The sequence below is a fragment of the Molothrus aeneus genome, chromosome 4, assembly GCF_037042795.1.
Source record: "Molothrus aeneus isolate 106 chromosome 4, BPBGC_Maene_1.0, whole genome shotgun sequence".
Lineage (NCBI taxonomy): Eukaryota > Metazoa > Chordata > Aves > Passeriformes > Icteridae > Molothrus > Molothrus aeneus.
The window spans coordinates 70,909,418-70,932,315 of NC_089649.1; the positions used below are offsets into that span (position 1 = coordinate 70,909,418).

At 45.2% G+C, this 22,898-nt stretch overlaps 1 protein-coding gene across 2 annotated transcripts in view; it reads left to right on the forward strand.

Annotated features, from left to right (window-relative positions):
- PTPRA (protein tyrosine phosphatase receptor type A) overlaps nt 1-22,898 on the forward strand; it is a 128,275-nt gene that overhangs the window by 22,795 nt on the left and 82,582 nt on the right. For both annotated transcript variants that reach the window (XM_066548786.1, XM_066548787.1), the window contains exon 2: nt 6,500-6,634. The gene's annotated coding sequence lies outside the window, so the exon portion shown is untranslated. The remainder of the gene's footprint in view (nt 1-6,499; nt 6,635-22,898) is intronic.

Genomic DNA, 22,898 nt, shown 5'->3' on the forward strand with positions numbered 1-22,898 from the left:
GAGGGACAGACACCAAACCCTGCTGGCACCTTATTTCACTTAATTCTCTCATTTAATTGCTCTTCCTTCGGCTTTTAAGAGAATCTCTGCCAAAATCAAGAAGCTAAAAATTAAAGTAATTATTGTGGTGATGGAAGCAATCAAAGAGGCCACACCAGGCTCCTGCTCTGGGTGCTGTGGAGGAAGGAGCAGGCTGGGATTGAGCTCATCTCCTAGGACACACTGAGCTCCAAGAGTTAATTTTGTTCCTGACTTCTCTGTCCATGAGTAATCCATTTGTGCTGGGAGGAAATGGCAAGTTCTTGCAGTGAGGACAGGCTTCACTGCTGGAGAAAATGATGCCTATTTATCATATGATGCTCTCTGTGCCTTTTTTTATTTGTCCTTCATCTGAACTAAGCTCTTTAGTGATGAGCTTCCCTGTCTGACAGCAGATTTTGTAGAGGTTTACAAGTGTTTTTCTTTCCTGCATTTGCTGTTTCCCTGCAATTCCTCACCAGTTTGTGCTGGGAAGGAGCTGGACAGGAAAGGACCTGGGAATCCTGCTGGACATCAAACAAAATGCCCAAAAAGCACAGTGCTGGCCTGGGTCCCAGGACAGGAGGGACATGGACAGACTGGGGACAGCCCAGGGAGGGGACTGGAGCATCTCTGCCCTGAGGAAGGGCTGGGAGAGCTGGGACTGCTCAGAAGGAGAAGAGAAGGTTCCAGAAAGGGCTGGGAGAGCTGGGACTGCTCAGAAGGACAAGAGAAGGTTCTGGGGCCTCATCCCTGTCCATGCACACCGGCAGGGAGGGTGCAGAGAGGACAGAGCCAGGCTCTTGCCAGGGGTGGCCAGGGACAGGACAAGGGGCTGTGGGCACACACTGACCACAGGAGGGTCCCTCTGAACAGCAGGGAACACATTTTGGCTGTGGGGGTCACCAGGTGCTGGCACAAATTGCCCAGGGATGTTGTGGGGTCTCCATCTTTGGGAATATTCGGCATTTATCTGTCTGCAGTCATGGGCAGCTGGCTCTGTGTGACCCTGCTGGGCAGGCAGCTGGAGCAGACAATCTCCAGAAGTTCCTTCTCACCTCCACCACTCTGAGACACAGAGCTCAAGGTCCTCAGGAGATGCAGGGCTGGGCTGAGCCCTCTGCAGGGGTGTGACTTGTGCACAAATGGAACAGCACTGTGTGATCACATCTCCTTTGCTGTAAGAATGTAAAATGGCTTAATAATTCTTCTCTTGCTGTTTTAGATTCATTTCTATCTTTATGCTATGTGTTTTCTTTGCTTGTTTCCTCCTTTCACCTTCCCAGCTGTCTCCTCAGAGCAAACTTCCGTGACTCTTATTGTTCTGCTTGTTTTCATTCTCCTTCTTGGGTAAATGTTTGGTGGGTTTTTTCAAGTGTGGTTTCCTAAATCTCTACAAAACGCTTTTTTAAAGTATTAGCTGCAAAAGAAAGAGCAAGGAGCTTTTAATTCAGGTGCATGTCTTCCTTTATCTGCTTTTCTTTTAAAAAGTGACTAAAGCCACTGATAAATAATGCTAATTTTTGCTGCCATCTGTGAATGCAGGACCAAGCTGTTTCAGAGCAGCATTTTTTAGTGCTCTGTCTGTTCAGGGAGGGAAGGAAAAAAGCTCTTTGCTTTAGCAGCAATAACCTATCTCCCACAAGTTGTAGTCTGTGCTCCCATCTACCACTAAAACCCAAAGCAAACAAAGATTCTTGCAGAGACAGGAAACCTTTTGGGTGTAATTGCTGGGAGGTCTTTGCTTGCAGGATTTTTTGGGTTCACCCAGAAAGGCAGCTGAGCAGGGCTGCGGTTCGCTGGGCTGGATTTCTGATGAGCTCTCACTGGCCTTTAATTGGACCTTTTTTTGGCAGCTCTGGGAGTTTCAAACACCCTCTGCAAGAGTGTCCTGGCCGTGCTGAGTGAAAATGTCCCAGGGAGGGAGGGGAGGAGGGAGGGAAGGGCTGGTGCAGTGGTGGAGGCACAGCTGAGCTACGCCCTGATGACAGCCCTGCCTCCAGGCTCCTTTATTTTGGCCTGGAGCCTTAGTTTACATAATCCTGCCCTGATCCCTCATCTTCTGCATGGATCAGCCCTAGAAGACCCTCCAGTCTGACCAGATCAAACTGGGAAGCAGGTCTCTCGTCTCTCCCATCATCTGAGCCAAGACGTGCTGGTGTTGGTGGAATCAGGTGCCTTTGGCTGGATCAGATGACCTCACCAGTGCCAGGACTTGATTTTGGGGCTCTTTTGGAGGCTGGAAAAAAGAAATCAAACCTTGAACATGGTCTGGAGAGCTGTGGAACAGGTGTGGCTCCTGGAGCCTGTGTACTGAATAGGTGCAACCCTACATGGGGGAGGTCTCACCTGCAGAGTCCAGGTGGCTTTTTCCCATTTCTCTGGGTTCTGTGAGGTTCCCAAACCAGAACTGGACTGTGATTTGGGATCAATCTCCCAAACCAGAACTGGACTGGGATTTAGGACCAGTTTCCCATTCCCAAACCAGAACTGGACTGTGGTTTAGGATCAATTTCCCAAACCGGAACTGGACTGGGATTTAGGACCAGTTTATCCCAAACCAGAACTGGACTGGGATTTAGGACCAGTTTCTCCCAAACCAGAATTGGACTGTGATTTAGGACCAGTTTCCCAGACCACAATTGGACTGTGATTTAGACCAGAACTGGACTGGGATTTAGGACCAGTTTCCCAAACCAGAACTGGACTGTGGTTTAGCATCAGTTTCTCCCAAACCAGAACTGGACTGGGATTTAGGACCAGTTTATCCCAAACCAGAACTGGACTGGGATTTAGGATCAGTTTCTCCCAAACCAGAATGGGAGTATGATTTAGGACCAGTTTCCCAGACCACAACTGGACTGTGATTTAGACCAGAATTGGGCTGTGATTTAGGATCAGTTTTCCAAACCAGAATTGGGCTGTGATTTAGGATCAGGTCTTTAGGGAAGCTTGTCACAGTGATGTGTAATAGCATAATAAAACCCTAACTGCCTCACTTTAATGTGTCAAATGACTCATTTACAGTGTCATCTGGGAGAGATGAGGCTCTGTGAGATAAGTAAGACTTGCATGAGGAGGGAATATTGAGTAATGGACCCACAGCTATAATTGGAGGAGGAATAGATCTTCCATTTCACATCTGAGGAAGTGGTTTATCTGCCCAGTGTGTAAGTGGATGATTCTTCTCTCAACTTCCTCCACATATTCCCCACTTCCTCTGTGTAATATTCCTGTTATTTATAACTGCTGCATTGGATCCTAGAGGCAGATGCTGCCTGCATTTCTGTATTATATAGAAGTTGAGGTCCAGCAGGTTGGGGGATAGTCCTGACCTTCTGGGAGCAAAGAATTGATATGGAAGCAGGGAAAACATTTATGTCCCTATAACTAAGCCCTTTTTCTCTATATTTATATGTCTGAATATAGAGCAGCCCTGTCCATCTCTTCCCATCCCACAGGAAGCCAAGGAAGTGGCAGACAGACATACAAAGGATTATTTTATTTGATCAGGCTTGGAAATGGGCTGGAGATAAAGCCCTTGGTGTTTAGTGGACCATTAAACATTTATTATCATCTCTCTAGCATGCTGGTGGTGCTGTAAATAACAGCTGTGACAAAAGAGTGGGGTCAGCAGTTACCTTTTGCACCAATATTTGTAAATGCAGAAGCAGATCCTGTGGTTTTGAAGAGCTTGGCTGGGGGGAGCATCTGCCCAGATGCCATGGAGAAAAGGGGCAGATGAGCCAGCCAGAGCTCCTCTTTATCACAGAGAAACACTGAAATCGTAGGAAGTGGGAGAATTCAAACAACAATGAAAAAAAAAAATTAGGGCCAGAGTTAGGAGTTCATTTATCCCTGCCCTTCCTAACAAAAATACTTAATGCACTTGGATCAGAACAGCTTTTGGATCTGGATTTAATTAGGTGGAAAGAGGCTTCAGGCCTCTCTCTCCCCAGCTCAGCCACACTCCACGAGGCATTTCCATAATCAGATTTTTATTTCCCTTTCCCCCCCTTCCCAGGATTTTGCAGGGAGAGGAGAAGTGTTGCTGCAGGGCTGGAACTCAGCTCACGGGGCCTGAGCTGCAGCACCTGGTTGGATGATGGGGCTTTTGAAAGGGGGAATATGAGGGGATTACTCTACTGCTGGGAGGCCACAGCTTGGTGATTCCTACTGCAGGCAATCCCTCTGAACTCAATGAGATTGGAAAGCGTGTAAATTACTATGGAATTCAGCATTTTCCTGGAAAAGTGGGGGGGAATATTTGTTTTACTTGCATATAAATTACTTCTAATAAGGCTCCACAGACACAACTGATCCTTCTCATCACTCTTGCTCCTTCCAGTCCCAGAGTGGCTCTTGCTGGCCTCTCATCTTTAAATAATTTTGCCAGAAAAGCCTCCTGCGTGGGAATTCTGAGTGTTGGGAAGCGTTGCTGGGAATGACTCAGGCGGGAGCGAGTCCTCGTGCGCTTGGGACCTGCGGTGTGAGCAGAGAAAGGAGACAGGCTTGTTTTCACACTCTCTCATTTTGTGTCTCTGCCATGCTTCTGTTCCACCATTCAGATGTCATCAGGCTGGGGGATAATTAGAGGGAGCCTGTTTTGCTGCAGAGCCGGATTGGGAATCCACATGGCCGTGAGCAGGCTGGGTGATTTCTTGGGGAATGGAGTGGGTGTCCAGGGAGCACTGCTGCACCACCAGGGAGAAGATGCTCTGCTGCTCCTTCCCTGTGTCTGCAGAATGGATCTCCTTTCTCCAACTTAAAATAAATTCATAGAAACACAGAATGGTTTGGGTTGGAAGGGATCTTCAAGACGATTTAGTTCCAAGACGAGTTGTAGGGACAACTTCAACTAAACCAGGTTGCTCCAATCCTCATCCAGCCTAGCCTTGGACACTTCCAGGGATGTTGGATGTGAGGATATTGGTTTTTTCAGTGGTGCTCTCTAGCCTGGCAGTCTCCATCACCTTCACCAGAATGTTTAAGGGACACCTGGAAGCTGCTGTTTGTGACCGTGTTCACAGGGGTCCCAGGATGAGGGAAGAGACGAGGATCTGACTCCATGTTTCAGAAGGCTGATTTATTATTTTATGATGTATATTATATTAAAACTACACTAAAAGAATAGAAGAAAGGATTTCATCAGAAGGCTGGCTAAGAATAGGAAAAGAATGGAATGATAACAAAGGCTTGTGTCTCGGACAGAGAGTCTGAGCCAGCTGACTGTGATTGGCCATTAATTAGAAACAACCACATGAACCAATCCCAGATGCACCTGTTGCATTCCACAGCAGCAGATAACCATTGGTTACATTTCATTCCTGAGGCCTCTCAGCTTCTCAGGACAAAAAATCCTAAGGAAAGGATTTTTCATAAAATGTGTCTGTGACAGCTGTTGGAGCATCGGTTCTGCTGCTGCCTTTGCTGTGGGTGGGTGGTTTGGGTGCTCATTCTGTGTGAGGCTTTAATGCCTAATAAAGCATTAGAACAAAGAGCATCAGCTTTCCTCTTGCTCCATCGAGGAGGCCATTGAATTTTGTCAGATGTTCCCACACTCCAGGTGGTTTCAGCTGTTTTAGACTCACCTTCAAAAATGCACCTTGCCTTTTTGTGCTTTGCACAATATATAGATGTAACCAACTTGAAAATGAGATCTAAAACTGGAGGAGTCCTACGGAAAGTAACTGAGGAGCCAAATATGAATAACTGAGGAGAGAACCAAGCCCCATGAAGTGGTTGCCAAGGGAATAATTCACTTGTCTCTCCCCCAGCCTGGTGGAATATTGTTTTCCTGTCTTGCCAACATACCCACAGCTCCAGAGGAGCCACTCTCACTCCTGTAGATGCTTTAACTGATACATTTCTAATTCCACCTTGGGGCTGTTTTCATGAGCAGAGGAGCCTTTGATGGCACCTTCCCCTGTTCCAGGCCTCCAGAAGGGTTTGTGCTGTCCAGAGGTTTGTCCTCTCTTCCCACTGGTGCTGGCTGGCCTGATGAGTACCTGGCTCCTGCCCACAAACCTTCACTTTCCTCTCCAAAAATAAGGGCATTTTTAAGGCAGCAATCTAGATTTGGATGTAAAGTCTTGCAGAAAATGAGATCATTCCAGCTTCAGGCCAAGTGGTGTGTGTTCTTTGGTGTCCTCTCTGCAAAACAGAACAATTTAAGATTCATTTTTTGTTGTTAATTAACTACTGCTGTATTAGCAGGCTGTGGGTTATTCCCTGAAATGTGAGCTGTGGTCCTCAGTCTTCTCCTTGACCATCTCCCTGTCTTCTGCAAGCTGGTTTTCCTCCATCTGAGCTTGGAATACTTGGATAAATTTATTTTATATGAGGACTACATTAATGGCTGGGACAATCTCAGTTTAATGGGACAATCTCACTCATTAAGAACAGAACCCAAGCATTTGGGGCAGAAAAAGGCTGTTTCACCCTGGCACAAGCCACTCACTGGGTGTTCCCTCTCTTCCAGGGTGCTTTGAGAATAATCATCAGCCTTAACAAGGATTGATTGTGTGCTCCTCATCCTCCTGGTTTGGTTTGAATCAGAAAAAGCTTTGGCTGTTGCGTCGGGGAGGTGAAGAGGTGAATGAACGTCCCTTTCAAGGTACAGTAGGGGCATGGATGAGATGTGTGGGGTGTGGAGCTGGTGCTGCTGCAGCCTTTGGAGGTTCCAGAGGGTACTACAGCTTCCTCATGGATTCACATCCCTCAGTCCTACAAGGAGAAATCTGCACTCAATTCCCTTGTTCAATCCTAATGAGAGCAGTCTTCTTAGTGTTGGCTTTGTTTTGGTGCAAACTTGGATAAATCCAGTGTTTTCTCTTCATTTACTTTAAAGAATCTTTCATTTTTGAAACTTCTGGGTTGTGTCATAAGTAGAGTTTGGGCATCAATATTTGCACTAATTTGAAGAGGATTTTTAATAAATTTCTTTTTGTTGTCTAGACAAACCAGTATTAGACTAAAGTATACTGAACTAGTATTAGACTGAAATATATTCTTACTTTGATGCAGATGGTCACGAATTCTTGCATGAATGATTTATAAAGGAGGGGGGAAAGAAAAAGCCCAGACTCTTTTTGAGGAAAGGAAGGCCATGGAGTAAAAAGAAAGGTTCCAGAGTAAGAAGTGTTACTCAGGACATTGGTGAATTAAAACCCAACATCCATCAGGGAGTTTGTGGGAAGTTTTTCTGGTCAAAGTTCTTCCCGTGGTCTAACCTGTGGAAAAAAGATTGAAGAATGCTTTTAAAAATTAAAAAGAAAAACCCTACTGTAAGATTTCTTGTTGGGTGTTTGGAAGGACTCGTTCCAACCCAAGTGGATTCAGTGCTGGGATGGTGCTGCTGGAGTAGCAAAGGGAGATGTGCCTGTGAAACCTGGGGATTTGTATCAACAAGGTCTTTTCCTCAAGCATTGCTTGTTGCTGTGGCTTTCACAGGTTCAGCCTGTCTGGAGAAGTAGTTTGTATTTGTGGTTTGATATTTCCTTAAAGCCTCCACACAGGGTCCAGCTGACACTGCTTGCTTCACAAACTCAACCAATTTATGGTTTCCTATGAAAATTCTTTGAACTCATTGCAAATCTGATTTGATACCTCAGTGCCAAGCTGAAGCCAATCCTAACTTAGAGGGTTGACTAAATCCTTCCCTTGGAATCTGTGTGATATTTAGCAGTGAGTTTCAGATTTGTTTGTGTGTGTTCCTCTCTGTACTTCACTGAATTTCATGTTGTATTTTGTTACCTGTATTTTTAAGTTGGTTTTTAAAATTTTTTTTCTTATTCACTTTTTGATTTGGGGAAAACTCCTCTTGAGGTCAACAGCTGAATGAATCCCAGTAATTAGGGTTGTCCTGTGCAGGGCCAGGAGTTGGACTTGGATGATTCTTGTGGGTCCCTTCCAACTCAGGGTATTCTATGATTGTAATTGACTGAGTAGTGGCCAGCTGTCCTAGGAGAAAGACTTTGTCTTTGGTGCCTGCTTTCTCTATAGCTGATCCCAGAAAATTATGAAATTCAATGAGACTGAAGTCTCAGAATTAATTAATATATGATGCTCAGCATAAACATTAATAGAATAAACTCCATTTATTTTGAAGTTTTTGCTAGTATAAGAAAAGGATTTTTTTAGAGAAGCAAGAGCTTGGATGTGCCTATCAGGGCTTCTGAGCTCTTTGGGGTTGGAATTCAGTGGCCAGCTGGAATCCTGGAGCTGCTGGGATTGGCAGGATGTGCCTGGAGCCACATGAAGAGCAGTGGCCATGGGCTGAAATGGCTGCTGTGAGTGGCCAGGTGAAATGGTCCCACCAAAACTGTTTGTGTGTGAGTGGTTTGTCTGGCATGATGAAGCTCCATGTGGATGTGACTCTGTTGGCTGAAATGAAATAGTCCTCAGCACCTTCCTTTTAAAATTTGGATTAAACAGCAGCTTCTCCAACAGAGACCTTTTGGAATAAGACAGCAAAGTCCACCCTGAGGTCATGGGACATGTTCACCACCTCATGTGGTGTGGGATTCTAGGGGGCATTCAGAGATGGAGTGTGAGGTGTCCATCATACCCAGAGCCTCTTGACTCCTGTGCACTACTGGAAAGACATTTTGGGCTGAATGTTTTTTCTCTCTCTAAAATGGGGGTTGTGAAGCAGCTGATGGGAGCTGGAAGGGCTTGTGCACCCATTTCTGCTTGTGTTTCATTATCCATCACTTCCTGATTGGTGTCACAGGGCCAGAGCATTCACATTTGGATTATGGGGGGTAAAAGTGATGCATGAAGCCCATACAAAGCTGCCCACTCAGATTTCTGGGCTTTGTTTGCACTGGTCACATTCACTTGTCACAAGTTACTGTCTTCTTTTTGTCAGCTCTTTCACCAGTGTTACACATTAATTCCAGCTCAGGCAGAGCAGCAGAGCCTGGGAGCCTGTGTTTGCAGAGCACAGGTGAGAAGACTTCTGAATTTAGATCTGAAATGTTGATTATACCCTAAAAAGGTTCTTCTTGTGCAATTGGAAACCTTGGGATCGTGGACATCTTTGTGCTCCCAGCTCTGGTGGCACCTCTGAGTAGAGATCATGGTGGTCTCAAATCAAAATTGGTTTAAAATGCATTACTGGAGGAGGGGAGGGAGGGTGGGAGGTAGGAACAGACCCACTGCCAGAGAGTGGGAATGGTTGGAAAGGTTCTTTAAAGGTCATCTCATCCCACCCCTGCCATGGGCAGGGACACCTTCCACCATCCCAGGCTGCTCCAAGCCCTGTCCAGCCTGGCCTTGGACACTTCCAGGGATCCAGGGGCAGCCACAGCCACTCTGGGCACCCTGTGCCAGGGCCTCACCACTCTCAGAGTCAAGAAATTCCTTCTAAAATCTGGGTTCACACATTTTCCATCATAATAATTTTCATGATTCCAGCAGGTTTACAGGAAGGGTAGGGGGGAAGCATTCCTGATGCCATGCAAAACCTGAAATGGGAATGTGGGCAGGATCATCTTCTCCAGATTTTAAGACCACCAGCCCTGAATTAGGCTCACAGAAATAGTTTTGTTTGAGAAAAATCAAGAGCCTTGTTCAGAAATGCTGGAATTTCTTTAGAAATTCAGCTTTCAGAATCCAGAGAGAAGCCACCTCTGCTCCCGGCAGCGGGTCGGAAGCTGGGTGTTTTGGGATTGCTGCCAAGAAACATTTCTTGGAAACCTTTCTGTGTGCAGTGTGAACAGCAGGACAGGAGGTCTGGGTTTGAACTCAGGATGATAAAACCAGGGAGGTTTTGGCAGGGCTGTGTTCAGATGCTTCATTCTTGGCCTTTCTCATTGGGGTGTACGAGCAAACTCCTGCCTAGGCTGGCTCAGAAACTTCCCCCTGACTTTGTAGCAGAGCTGAATTTTCCACTGACTAGGGAAGTTTTTCAGACTGAAACAGCTCTCTTAATTTTTTAGGTGGATTTCTCCCAACTCATTGACTACACCCAGTCTGTATTTTTGAATAAAACTAGTGCTGAACCTTCCTTACAGGGGCAAGAATTGTCATAAAATCATGAAATGCTTTGGATTGGAAGGGACTTTAGAGACCATCTGCTTCCAACACAAGGACATCCTCCACTAGACCAGGTTGCTCCAAACCCCTTCCAGCCTGGGTGTTCCCTGAAACCATCCCCTGATTTTGTGATTCTTTTAAAATGGATGAAGCTGTAGCCTGGAGTATCAATTACCCCTTGACCCAGGTCAAACTTTCCCCTTTTTTTTCTGTATGGGTTCCCCTTTGCTCTCTCTGAATCCCTTCTTTCTATTTTTTTTTAGGAAACTATAAAATTTATGTAGAGAAGGAAGGAAAATCTCTTTCTTACTGCAAGGGCCAGGTCAGCATCTTTTTTTTTTAAATCCCTGTGAGAACAATTTGTCAGAAAACCTTGTGGGAAGCACAGAGCTTGAGCCTAGAGGAGGCAAGCTGAGTTTGAGCACTCCCTTGATTGGAGCTCATATCACCAGCAGGACCAGAAATCTTTTTATCAGCGACTTTACAGGATAAGAAGGAGAATTTCCCAAAGGATGGGCTTCTTCCCTAAGTTTCATTCTCCAAGGAGGCCCTGAGAAAAGCAGATCCACTGGGAAGTTGTTAGCTCCAGACAAGTAGGTGCATGCTCTGGTGTGCATTCTCACCTGTAGGTACACAGAGAGCTTTCCCAAATTGCCCAGAACCTGAGAAAATGGAGATAAAATCAAAAAGACAATTGCAGTTAATTACACTTCCAAGGCAACTGGAGATTGGTTGGAATCCTGTGGGATTTCTGAGGCCTCCCAGTGCAATTTCAGGTGCAGTGTGGGCAGGAAGGTTTGGTGTCTGTGGTTGGAGATGTCTCAGTTGTGACTGTCAGCTCTGTGCATGGCACAGATGTCACCACCAAAACACAGCTATTGTCCCATGGCAAATTCTTCACAGAAATTTTGAGTTTCAATTAAAAAAAAAAAAAAGTTAAAAAAGGATTTTGATGTTTTGCATGACTGAACTTTGTTGTTCTTTTTCCTCCATACTTTCCCATTTCTCCCACCCGTACCAAAACCTGGCCTGAATTTTGTGTTTCAGGCAATGGGAAAAAGCCACAAAATAAGACAGTTAATGTCTTATTTTCTATTATGTGAGCTTGGAAAATTAAAGGAAGAGCCTAACTTTTAACTCCAGAAGAACCAAAGTCTTGAGGGATTCAGCAATGGGAGTCACAAAGTACATAAAGGTGTATGTGACAGTATTTCCCTTCTGTTCCTGAGGGAATTTAGGTGCAAAAATGCTCTGCTAACTTCAGAATTTTGCTTGACCCAACCTTTGGTTCTCCAAACACATTGTCACCAGTCCCATCCAACTCATTATGACCTGAATTTGCAGTTTTTGGGAGGTCCATGTGAGTATTTGTTCAGGCCTAGACTTCCCCAGAAGTGAAGATGATGTTTTTAAAAAGATAACACAGACTTGGTTTTATTCCCTTAAGATGGCAAATCTTTCTTCAAAAAATCATGAATTAAACAAGACAGTGCCTCACAGCGGGTATTAAGGAAAAAATAATAATAATTTTTAAAAAGCCTTTGGAATGGTCTTTCCCTCTGGCATCTTCACTCAGGTTCTGCAATCAGTAATTCAGAGGAGGTTTTGTGGAGAGGAGAGATGCAGGAGTTGATATGACTTCCCCAAGGGTGAGAACTTTGAGAGCAGGGACCTGAGCATTAATCTCTTTAATTCCAGCTCAGCACTTCACTGTGAGATCATTACTTTGTGTGATTAATCCCTGCAATGCCTCCAAAGCCTCTAAAACCATAATGCTGCACATGTATTGAGGAATACTGCTGCCAGTTGGAGTATTTGGGATCTGTTGCCATCCCTGGCACCTTTTTGCTTCAATTTTGAATGCAGAGAAGCATTCCCTGGCCTTGGTTGGTCTTTCTCTGTTCTAATCATCAAGGCTGATGTTGTCTTCTTGGAGGAATTCTGTTTTCAATAGGGACAAGGAGTTCTCAGTGCAAAAATCAGCTGAAATGCATTTGATAAGTACAACTGCAGCCATGACAGCATCATTCAGAGTTTTCTTGCAGTGATAACATGTTGTGCTCTGAAAACTCATTTCCTAAAGACAGGAGAGCAGTAACAGGACACAGTCTGTGTTCATAGGCCCCTCCATCCCAAATAACCTTCAGAACCTCCAAGCATTTCCAGCTGCATTTGAGAATCCTCAAAATCCTCAAATCTTGCAAATTCTGTAAAAAACTGAGTAGCAGCGGGGGAAGGGGCTGGGTGGAGAGACCTTGAGACTTCCCAGACTCGATGTAAATTCTGCAGTCTAAATTTACTTCTTAGGTAATCCATGCCTGATTTTTAGGATGTGTGGAAACCCAGGGCACACAGGGAATATTTCTCTGTCTGTTCTGGGGTGCCCTGACCCCCAGGGGAGCACTGACTCTGACCCTCATACCAGAATCTACTAAAGTGTGAAATAGATTGTAGAGAATAGTGTAGGTGTATCCCTTGGTGAGAAATTGAGGTTTTGGGATTTTTAGTATGTAGTGGATGGAAGCAAGATGGAGGGCACAGGGTGTCATCCTGGGTTTCTTCTTCATGCTTCTTCTTTCTTCCTTCTCCATGGGTTTGGGTGGCATTTTGTAATTGGGCAGAAAAGTCTGCATTGTGGGCTCTTGGGGATCAGTTATTGGGTTAAAAGGGAAAATAATCCAGGTGTCAGTTCTTAATTGGATAGTTTAGCTTTAAAAGACCTTGGAAAAAGAGATTGTTGGGCATTTTCTGCCTTCTAATGAAAAGCTGCAGAACTCACAGTAGTGAGACTGTTTTACTAATAAAAAATAATAAACAATTAAGTCCAAATATGAACTACCCTCTCAAGTACCTTCAATCCAGACCCAAAAAAACCAACAACTAAAACCCCCACAAGGATGTTACCAGCTCCTCAAATGAGGTCATGGTATTACCAAAGCCTCCAGTGTGATCCGGGCAGTCACTTTGCCTTTCCGCTGCCTTAACCCAAATTTTATTCAGGATGACTTCATCCCCCTTCTCTCAGAGGCACGTGCTGCCTCTTTCACATTGGCAGATTTACCAGCAGCACCTCACACATCTCAGACTCTTTGTGAATCCCCCATTGGCACCCAGAGCCCCGGGAGTATCTGATGCGTCACGTTGCAAAGTGTGAAATTGAAGATTCAGCCCCACTTTGATGCTTTGGCTCTGTGAGCAGCAGAACTAATGTGGCTCAGCATACTAATGAGGGAGATATTTATTGTTCAGGGCCTCCCTGGTGGTGCTGAGCTTCACCCTTGGAAAATTCCTGGGAGGATGGTCTTCCTGTGGGGATGGGCCTCGTGGGGTCCTTGGCAAACAACTGGTGTGGCAGTGGCAGGGGGAAAAAGCCCAACTTTCAAGAAAATAGCTTCCAAATTACTATACTTTATAAAATTATTTAAATTAATTTTTAATTTAAAAATTCTTCTATATTTTTATTAAGATATTTTATGAAAATATCTTATTATAAAATATATTATTAAAATTAATAAAAAAATACTTGTTTGTAAAAGACCTTAAGGGAGATAGTAGGAGGGATTGAAGTGGAAATTATGGCTTTTCATGGAGAGAAAGTGAGGGTGAAACTAAAGAGAGGTCTAAGCCCACAGGTCACCACAAGGATAAAATTAAGATGCCAACAGCTTTCAGCATCACTGAGGACATCAAAAATGTTGTTTTCATTGTGGAGAAGCCCTTTTCCAGCACTGTCTGTTTGGGTCGCTGACATCTGTTCATTTTTATTGCAATGGAACCAAAATGAGTGAAAGTGTTGCTTTTAACCTTGTCTGGGCTTGGTGGAAAAGCACTTAGAACTAAAAAAGAACTTAGAACTAAAAGCTGGTGGTGGTGGTACCTGGAAATACTGACTGGAGAAGGCTTCACTGACATAAAACCTCTTTATGAAGAAAGGACTTCAGAATTCTGTGTGTTTGTCAAGGGCCACATCCTTTGGGCTTTGCTGAGAGAGAGGAATCCTTTACACCCTCAAATTTGTCATCTGGGCAGTTCAAGTTCTCTAGAAAGGGGTGGGGGATTACCTGGGAGAATTTTGCTTGCAAGGATGGCTTCCACCAGGAGGGAGAATGCCCTGGACTGAGGGCTTGTGCATGAGGGGATGGAGGTTTCTGGGAATTTTTGAGATTTCCCTGGAGGCTGGTCAGGTTGGAGACCCAAACCTCTGAATTATGTGTAATGTAACTGCTGAGTTAATGAAAAATCACAGAATCATTTGGGTTGGAAAAGATCTCCAAGGTTCTTGAGTCCAGCCTGTGACCCATTCCCACCTTGTGACCCAGACCTGAGCACCAAGTGCCATGTCCAAGTGTTCACTCCTTGAACACCTCCAGGGATGGATCTCCAGCACCTCGCTGGGCAGCCACCTGCAATGCTTAACAACCATTTCCATGAAGAAATTCCTTAAAATCAGATGCTCTCCTGAATATCTGTCCTCTTGACTCAGTTGGAGAGCCTCCAAAAGCCAAGATGATTTTGGTTTAGGTTCCCTTAGCAATGAAATGTGCATCAAAAATCACAAACACACAAATTCTGCTTGATTTGCTTGTCTTCTCCACATCCAGCTTTTATATCCCTGGGATGATCTTGATTTATTTCCACCAAGAAAAATTAAATTCCTTCTGAACCACACAGAACTCAGAGCAGCACCTTGGCACAGCATTTGGGGAACCCAAAGAGTTTTAGGAGCCTGATTGGAATTTCCAACAGCAAACCAGGACAATTGGCAACCAACTTCCAGCTTGAAATCCTCCAGGAGCACAATGCACTACATTTATAGCAGCTTTCCCAGGTCAGGAAACAAGCCCAGCACTGCTGTATTCCTGTGTGTGATATTTCTGACACACAATGTTATCTTGGGGATTGTTACGTCGGCTTTTATGTGGCGTGGGGAGGGTGGGGCAGAGGTTAATTGGTCATGTTAATGGTTTTCATGTTCCTAATTTAGGCTCTCAGTGCTGTCCTTGGGTTTGGAGGGAGTTACAGGAATTATTCATTCTATTGTGGTGCTGTCACATCTGTAGTGTGGGGAGATGGCTTCAGTTACAGCCCAGATGACTGAAAACGCTCATTCAGTCAAGTTTTGGGGTTTTCTCCATGTTGGAAAGTTTATATGGTTTACATGGTTTATACCATATTGGAAAGTCCTGAGAATCCTAATGGATGAACTTGGTCTGAAACCAGACTTGCTCTTTACAGACCTACACCCAGCTGAGGGACAGGAACTACTCACTGTGTATTTATTCAAACCCATCTCTGGCGAAATGTCTTTAATTCTCCCAAAACGCGTCTCTTTGGACACGTGTTCTGGAAATGCAGTGGAAACTAGTGCAGAGTTCATGGCTTTGTGGTTACAGGGCTTTATTCCTTCATAGAATTACAGAATTATAGAATTGTTTGGGTTGGAAAATGCCTCTAAGATCATTGAAGCCCTTAGCCCAGCACTGCCAAGGCCACCACTAACCCATGTCCCCAAGTGCCACATCCACTTGGCTTTTAAATCCCTCCAAGAGTGGTGAATCCATCACTGCCCTGGGCAGCTCTACCACGGCTGGAAAACCCTTTCCATGGAGAAATTTTCCCTCATATCCAATTTAAAACCTCCCCTGGTGCAACTTGAGGTCATTTCCTCTTATCCTCAAAATAAAAAAAGCCCCAGAAATTAAAACCCCAAACCACTGCAACACCCAAACCCTCAGCTTGTTTTGTTTAGTGACCATTCCTAAAATAGTTCTGTTCACCAAAGCTATGGAAATAGGCAGCTAATGCATTGGTTGAGGGGTACAGCTCAATGAAAAATGAAAAAAAAAAAACTTTTTTTTAAATTTATTCTTCAGTGACTGGTGAAAGCAGAAAAATCAGTGAGGAAGTTAAAATTTTGAGGTCTTCAGCTTGCTAATGGCTCAAAATGCATCTTTTTGCATGAATTTAAAGTTAACAAGTGTTCCAGGCCAGGTTGGACAGGGCTTGGAGCACCCTGGGATAGTGGAAGGTGTTCCTGTCCATGGCAGGGGCTGGGACCAGATGATCTTTAAGGTCCCATCCAACCCAAACCACTCTGTGATTCACAAAAGGTATTAAATACCTGTCTCTTTTTCTAGAAGCTGAAATGTCACAGCCATCATGGGGTGGTTACAGGAGAAACACACACACAATCACTCTGCCAGGGATCAAACTTCCTTTTTATTTATGATGTGCTCCTCTCACACATGAAAAGCTTCTTTGCTAAAGACCATTTGCTTTTCTCCTGCCAGACCAACAAGGCTGTGCTCAGGAAGCACCAGAGGGATGGCTTCATTTTATAAAAATAAAAAAGAAAAACACTTCAGAGAGAGCTCTTGGTGTTGTACTTCCTCTATTCAGGACTCCAAGTCTTTCACAAAACTGAGCAGAATCCCATGAGGCCACAGCTATCCCAGGGTGGTGAATTGAATGACTTAAGTATCTTTTTCTGGTCTGATTTGTGACTGTAGCTTTAATTTATTGCCTCCTCTGTGAACCACAGATATGTTTGTTATTTGCAATTACATGGTAAAAGAAAAAAAAAAAAGAAAAAAAAGAGCTTTATTTGGGTTTTTAAGTCATTCTTGTTCTTTGCAGTGGCATCCTTTTTTTGCAGTGAAATCCTTTTACGAGGCTTGTGGGGAGAGCTGGGTTGAAATAGTTTCTCAAAGGGACATGTGACAGGCTCAAGGAAGGGATAGGTTGGATATTGGGAAAATTCCTTCATGGAAAGGGTGGTCCAGCCCTGGGGATCTGAAAGCCCCTGTGAATGTGGCACTGCTGGGGGAACAGAGGACTCAGTGACCTCAGAGGGCTTTTCCTACCTTAATGGTTCTCTGGTTCTAAGCATAAAAATGAAGTTTTTATCCCTTTGTGGGGCCAGAGTAGGGTGGCATTCACCCAAGTCGGTTTTACACGTGGAATATTTGGAATATTCTTTTTTTATTTTAGTGTAGAATCCCACCTACCTGAAATTTAAACACCCACAGGAGATGAACTTCAGTTTCTCTTTCAAAAAATTGTCCCCATGAGAGGCACCTCATGGTCTGATGTTTATGGTCACTGTATTCACATACCTTGAGTCAGCAGCCTCCTCCTTGTCACTTAACACAGCTTTAAAATGTTCATGCTGAGATTTCCCATGTGTGTAATGGTTACTCTGTTTGGCTTGGCTGAATCTGAAAATTTTCCATTTTTAGAGCAGGGAGAAACTTGTAGTGCAGATCCAGGGATTAGTGATAAAATTTTTGGAAAAAAAATCAGCTTTCATATTGGGTTCAAATCCATCAATCCCTTAAAAAAGCAGAAAGAGAAAATGCTCAGAGCAGCTGTGGCTGCTCCTGCATATCCTGGATCCCTGGAAGTGTCCAAGGCAAGGTTGGACAGGGCTTGGAGCACCCTGGGATGGTGGAAGGTGTCCCTGCCATGGCAGGGGTGGGACTGGATGAGCTTTAAAGTCCTTCCCACCCAAAAAATTCTGGGATTCTTGTGGGATTCTGTTCCAAAGGACCCAGTAACCAACCACACTGTTCAGCTGTGCTGGTTTTGGGAGGCTCTGCTGTCTGGATTCCAGTCTGTTGTGAAAAATCTCATCCACAATGTGGTGGAGTTGTAGACCCAGTGCACGGAGCAACCAGGCGTGAAAAAAAAATTAGATTGCTCATAAATATTTTACTGTATTTTTAAAAACGTTGCCCAGTAATTGCTTTCCTATCATTACCTTCTGCCTGCATGAAAATAACATATGCCAGCATGAACCCCAGTGGCAACGGGGAAGGATTGAGTGGGAGAAAATGAGGTTATCTCTTGATCAGTATTTTATCAGCTCCATAATAATATTTTCATTAGGAGAAGTAGTGCACTGTCCCTCAAAGAGGCACAGGCTTCTTGTGATTTCTGTGGCACCAGAGTTGTTTGAGGAGGGTTGAATCCCACACGGCTTAAAAACACCAAACCACTAAGTCCAAAGGATCATCTTTTACCAACTCTGTCATCTGCTTTAAATCCTTTCCATTTCTCCAGCCTGAGTGCCTGGAAGGAAACTGGAGCTCTTCCCTAAGTGGTGCTGCTGCCTCTGGCCTGCTCTGGACACCTTTCATGTAGGAGAGGAGAATGAATTTGTGAGCAGGAACCCATCAAAGGGCCCTGAGTTAAGGGATTATCAGCACCCAAGGTCGGGGTGGTCTCAGGGCTGCTCCTCTTTCCATTTGTCCTGGCCATGGGCATGAGGTGGCTTCAGCTACAGAATCACAGAATGGCTTGGATGGGAAAGAACCTTAAATCTCATCCAGTTCCAGCCCCCTGTCAAGGTCAGGAGCACCTTTCACCATCCCAGGGTGCTCCAAGCCCTGTCCAGCCTGGCCTTGGACACTGCCAGGGATCCAGGGGCGGCCACAGCTTCTCTGTGCCAGGCTCTTCACCCTCACAGGGAACAATTCCTAATTCCCAATATCCCATCCAGCCCTGCCCTCTGGCAGTGGGAAACCATTCCCTGTGTCCTGTCCCTCCATCCCTTGTCCCCAGCCCCTCTCCAGCTCTCCTTGAGCCCCTTTAGGCCCTGCAAGGGGCTCTGAGCTCTCCATGGAGCCTTTTCCAGGTGAGCACCCCCAGCTCTCCCAGCCTGGCTCCAGAGCAGAGGGGCTCCAGCCCTTGGAGCATCCCCATGGCCTCCTCTGGACCTGCTTTTACAGATCTGTGCCTTTCCTGTGCTGGGGAGCCCAGAAAATGCCATTGATCAATGCCTTGGCACAACCCTGCAGTTCCTGGCTTTGGGATCTGGCTGGAATTGCTGAGCTCAGCCCAGGCTCCCTTTCCTCACGCTGCTGGGAAATGAGGAATAACCCAGCTGCATCCCAGGAGCTCTGCAGCTGCAGAAGGTGCTCAGTGAGAGCTGCAGGGTGCTTTGTACCTCCCTGCCCTTCCCTGAGCACACTCCCCACACTCCCTGCCTGCTGTAGATCACTCCCTTCTGGTGCTGAGAGCCTCTCTCTCCATCCCATGGCTCAGGAGGCAGCAGCTCCTGATGGATACAGCACAGCAGGTCATGGCACTGTGCCTCATCAGTGACCTCAGCAAAGCCCCTCTCCCTGCTCCTGCTGCTTAAAATCCAGGATAAAAGGCAGTACCTCATAAAAAGGAAGGTCTGAAGGTGATGCTTGCATGTAGCTCTCTTTGTTGTTGGTGTCTGTACTCCCAACATCCTTCTCATCCTCAGATATCTAAAGGCTCAGCAAAGGACTGCAGTGCACAGGGCTTGTAGCAGTTAATCACGAGGCTACATCCAAAGAAAAAAAGAGAAACCCTTTGCTCATAAAAAGGGCAGAAAAGGGATCAAGTTTTTTGCATAAATCAAGAGATCTTCGCAGCAGCACGATGCCACTGCTGGGAAAATTCATGGGGAGCTCAAAGATAAAGGGGAACAGGAGTGCTGAGCACCACAGGGTTGTATTTTAAAAACCACACAGTTCATCTCTTTTTTTGGATGTTAGAGAAAATTGTGTGGGCAGAAGTAGTGGTAGAGTCTCTGCACTTGTATCAGGGAAGCTGCTGATGGGTTTCACCAAATATTTTCATGGTGAATTGAGATTGTGGAGGAGATAAATCATAATGCCTGGAGGTTTCCTGTGAAGGGTGGCACACTGGATTTCTGGGCTTTTTGAAGGTGCAGCCATGGGGGAGTTACCAGAAAGACAAAGAAATAAATCCAGGATTACTGCTGGGATGTTTGCTGATAGTAAATATACCCATGAGATGTGCAACAGAAAAACCGTGAATGCCGATGCTGGCTACGGTGCAAATATCCACAAATTGGTTTAAAAAATCCCCAAGCCCTCAGATTTTAAAATGAATTTTCTGCAGGGAGAAGAGGTGGAGATGCCAAAACTGGGAGGAGCTTTGATAGGCAGCGTTGAAAAGCCATTTCCTGAGTGGGAGGCTGGAAGGATGGATCCCGTAGGTTGGGAACGCTGCCTTTCCTATTGCCCCCCTCATTCCCTTCTTTGCTGGGCCATATTTATAATTTCACACGGCTTCTAAAATTCCTCATTGGTGCACGGGGGTGTGGGAGGGGGAAGGAAATGATGCTTTCTTTGCAGGACTTTGGGAAGAGCTGCAGAATAAAGGTTTGGCTCCAAGAGCTCGGTAGAGCTGCCACGCTTCCGAGTGAATTCCTGCAGGTGAAGTAACCTGAAACCTGGCATTTGGGGTGTGGCAGAGGAAGATTGCAACCTGTCCAGTTTTGCCTTGTAATGTAGCAAACCGTGGAAAGGGCCTGACTGGGGTTTGTTTTTTTTTTTAACACTTTTTTTGTCTTTTAGGCTTGTAACGGCTCGATGGTTTTGGGGCACTCCCCAGCAGAAGGTGGCTGGGCTTTGTTTGCCTCCAGAGCCCTGTTTCCCTTCACACAGTCACAATCAGGCAGGAAATGGGTTTTTGTCCAGCCAGCCTGGTTTTCTAGACAGCAAAAGCTGCCTGGGTCCTGCTGGGAAGCTCTCCAGCTCTGCTCACCCCTCTGCTTCTCTGTGCAATTCCTCCAGAGCAGCATCCAGCCCAAGCTCAGCCTCACCTGGCTCTGCACAATCTTGCAGATTTTCTACCTTTTACCTCAAAAAAAAAAAAAAAAAAACCAAAAAAACACCCAAGCAGCTTTGCCTGTTCCTTTTTATGTCATTGTACAAAATGCAGCTGTCACACCCACTGGCTTCCTTTTAGGTTTTACCCAGCTCTGGGCTCTGGGTGTTTTGAATAAAGGGATTTATGCCTGGACATGGCAGTGGCAGGCTTTTCTCCTGCCATGACCAGACTCTCAATGTGACATTCAGAGCTGTAAAACACTCCCTGACAATAGCTTGTGTTGTTCAAAGAGCAGCATAAATAATCGAGGGGGGGTTTTTTTGGGTTTTTTTTTGTGAGGAGAAAAACATCTCTCCAGGCTGGCTGGGGAGGTGAAGGGCAGGCACTGTTGGAATGTGGAGGGGAAACTCTGGAAAGGGTGGCATGAAAAAAGGGGGACTTGAGGTTGTTTTCTAGAAGGTTTTTAACATCATGGCATTGGGCTATCTCTCAAACAAGGTGTTGAAACACCTCTGTAAAAGGAAACAAACTCTGTTCCTTTTACACACCTTTTTATACAGAATAAAATAATTCCGTGATCCAAGTTTCTGGGTGCTTGCAGGGACCTTGTGGCTCTGCACAGCTCCTGACAGGGGGCTCGGGCTCTGCTCCAGGGAACAGGGACAGGAGGAGAGGGATGCTGGGCCAGGGGAAGCTTAAATTGGATATTTTTGCATGGAAAGGGTTGTCCAGCCCTGGCACAGCTGGGCAGTGGTGGAGTCCCCATCCCTGGAGGGATTTAGAAGCCATGGGGATGTGGCACTTGGGGACATGGGTCAGTGGTGGCCGTGGCAGTGCTGGGGGAATGGTTGGATTCAGTGGTCTTGGAGGGCTTTCCCAACTTTTTATTCTGTTAATTTGCCCAGGGCTTTTATCCATCTTGAAAACCTCCAGGCATGGAAATTGCCCAAGCTCTGGGCACCCAGCTTGACTGATCTCATGGTGGAAAAGCTTCTCCCTGCACCTTGAACATCCCAATTCATCTTCTGCCCATCACCTCCTGTGAGAGCCAGGCTCTCCCTTCTCCCCAGTGTCCTTGGAGATGCTGAGAAGCTGCTCAAAATCCCCTTCCCCACCTGGTGCTGGCAGCTAAATATGCCCAAAGAGAAAAAGAGACAAATATTTGTGTTTGTGCACCTACCACATACCTCAAATTAGAATTAGAAAAATAAATTTTTTGAAGAATTTACCAAAACTAGTTGCTAATTGCATTAGCAATCCAGTGACATTTCTTCCTGGTTCATTAACCCATGTATCTGGTGACTTGCCTCTTCTGAAACTTTCCTAGAAAACGATTTATTTTTTTATTTTGCTTCAGTCTTTACATTCCCTGCTGTCTGTACCTAAGAGGTGACGTGATCCCAGCATTATTTTGTCAATTAGGCATCTTTTTGGTGCTGTGACCTGAATACAGGGCAGAGCAACTGCTGATTTAATCCTCTTCAATACCATTTTTATCTTCTTTCTTATAATTCTTTTTTTTTTAATCAAGAATTTCACCACCAAACCAGCTTCTTTTTTGTTGATTTCTCCAATCCTGTGAAAATAAAACACTGCATAAATGTATTTTGTGCTATGAATGTGCAGAGGGAAAAGCTTACACAACCTCATCGATTAAAATTTTATATTTATAAAAAATCTTACTTAAATATGCTTATTTTATTTTTAAAAAATGTTCTTAAAATGAGCTTAAACTGGAGGAAAAAAATCCCTCATGCAGGAGTTGTGGCCATGCCCAGAGTCTGCCCAGCACGTGCCGTGGGTATGAATGAGCACTGACAGTTTTGTCTCGGGGCTGGATTAGGCACAGTTGCTACTGGAAACTGCACAGCCTGGCTCAGGGAGGCTGTTCCTCTCCAAAACAGAGTCCCTGCCCATGGCAGGGGGTTGGAATTGGAGGATCTTTGAGGTCCCTTCTGACCCAAATTGTTCTGTGATGCTCTGGAAGCAGCACCGAGGTTGGGGAACTCACTGGGGTGTGAGGACGTGCCCCAGCATCACTAAATGTCACTTACTGGGTTTTGACCTCCAGCAGCATCCAGGGGAGGCTTTTCCTTCTGGGATTTGTTTTTCTTACCTTCATTTCTTTAAAAAAAAAAAAAAAGAAAAGAATTTTTCAGGACTCAAACCCCACAAAAGCTGGTTTTTTGCACACTTTGGGTTTGAGCCCTGCTGCTTGCAGGGACAGT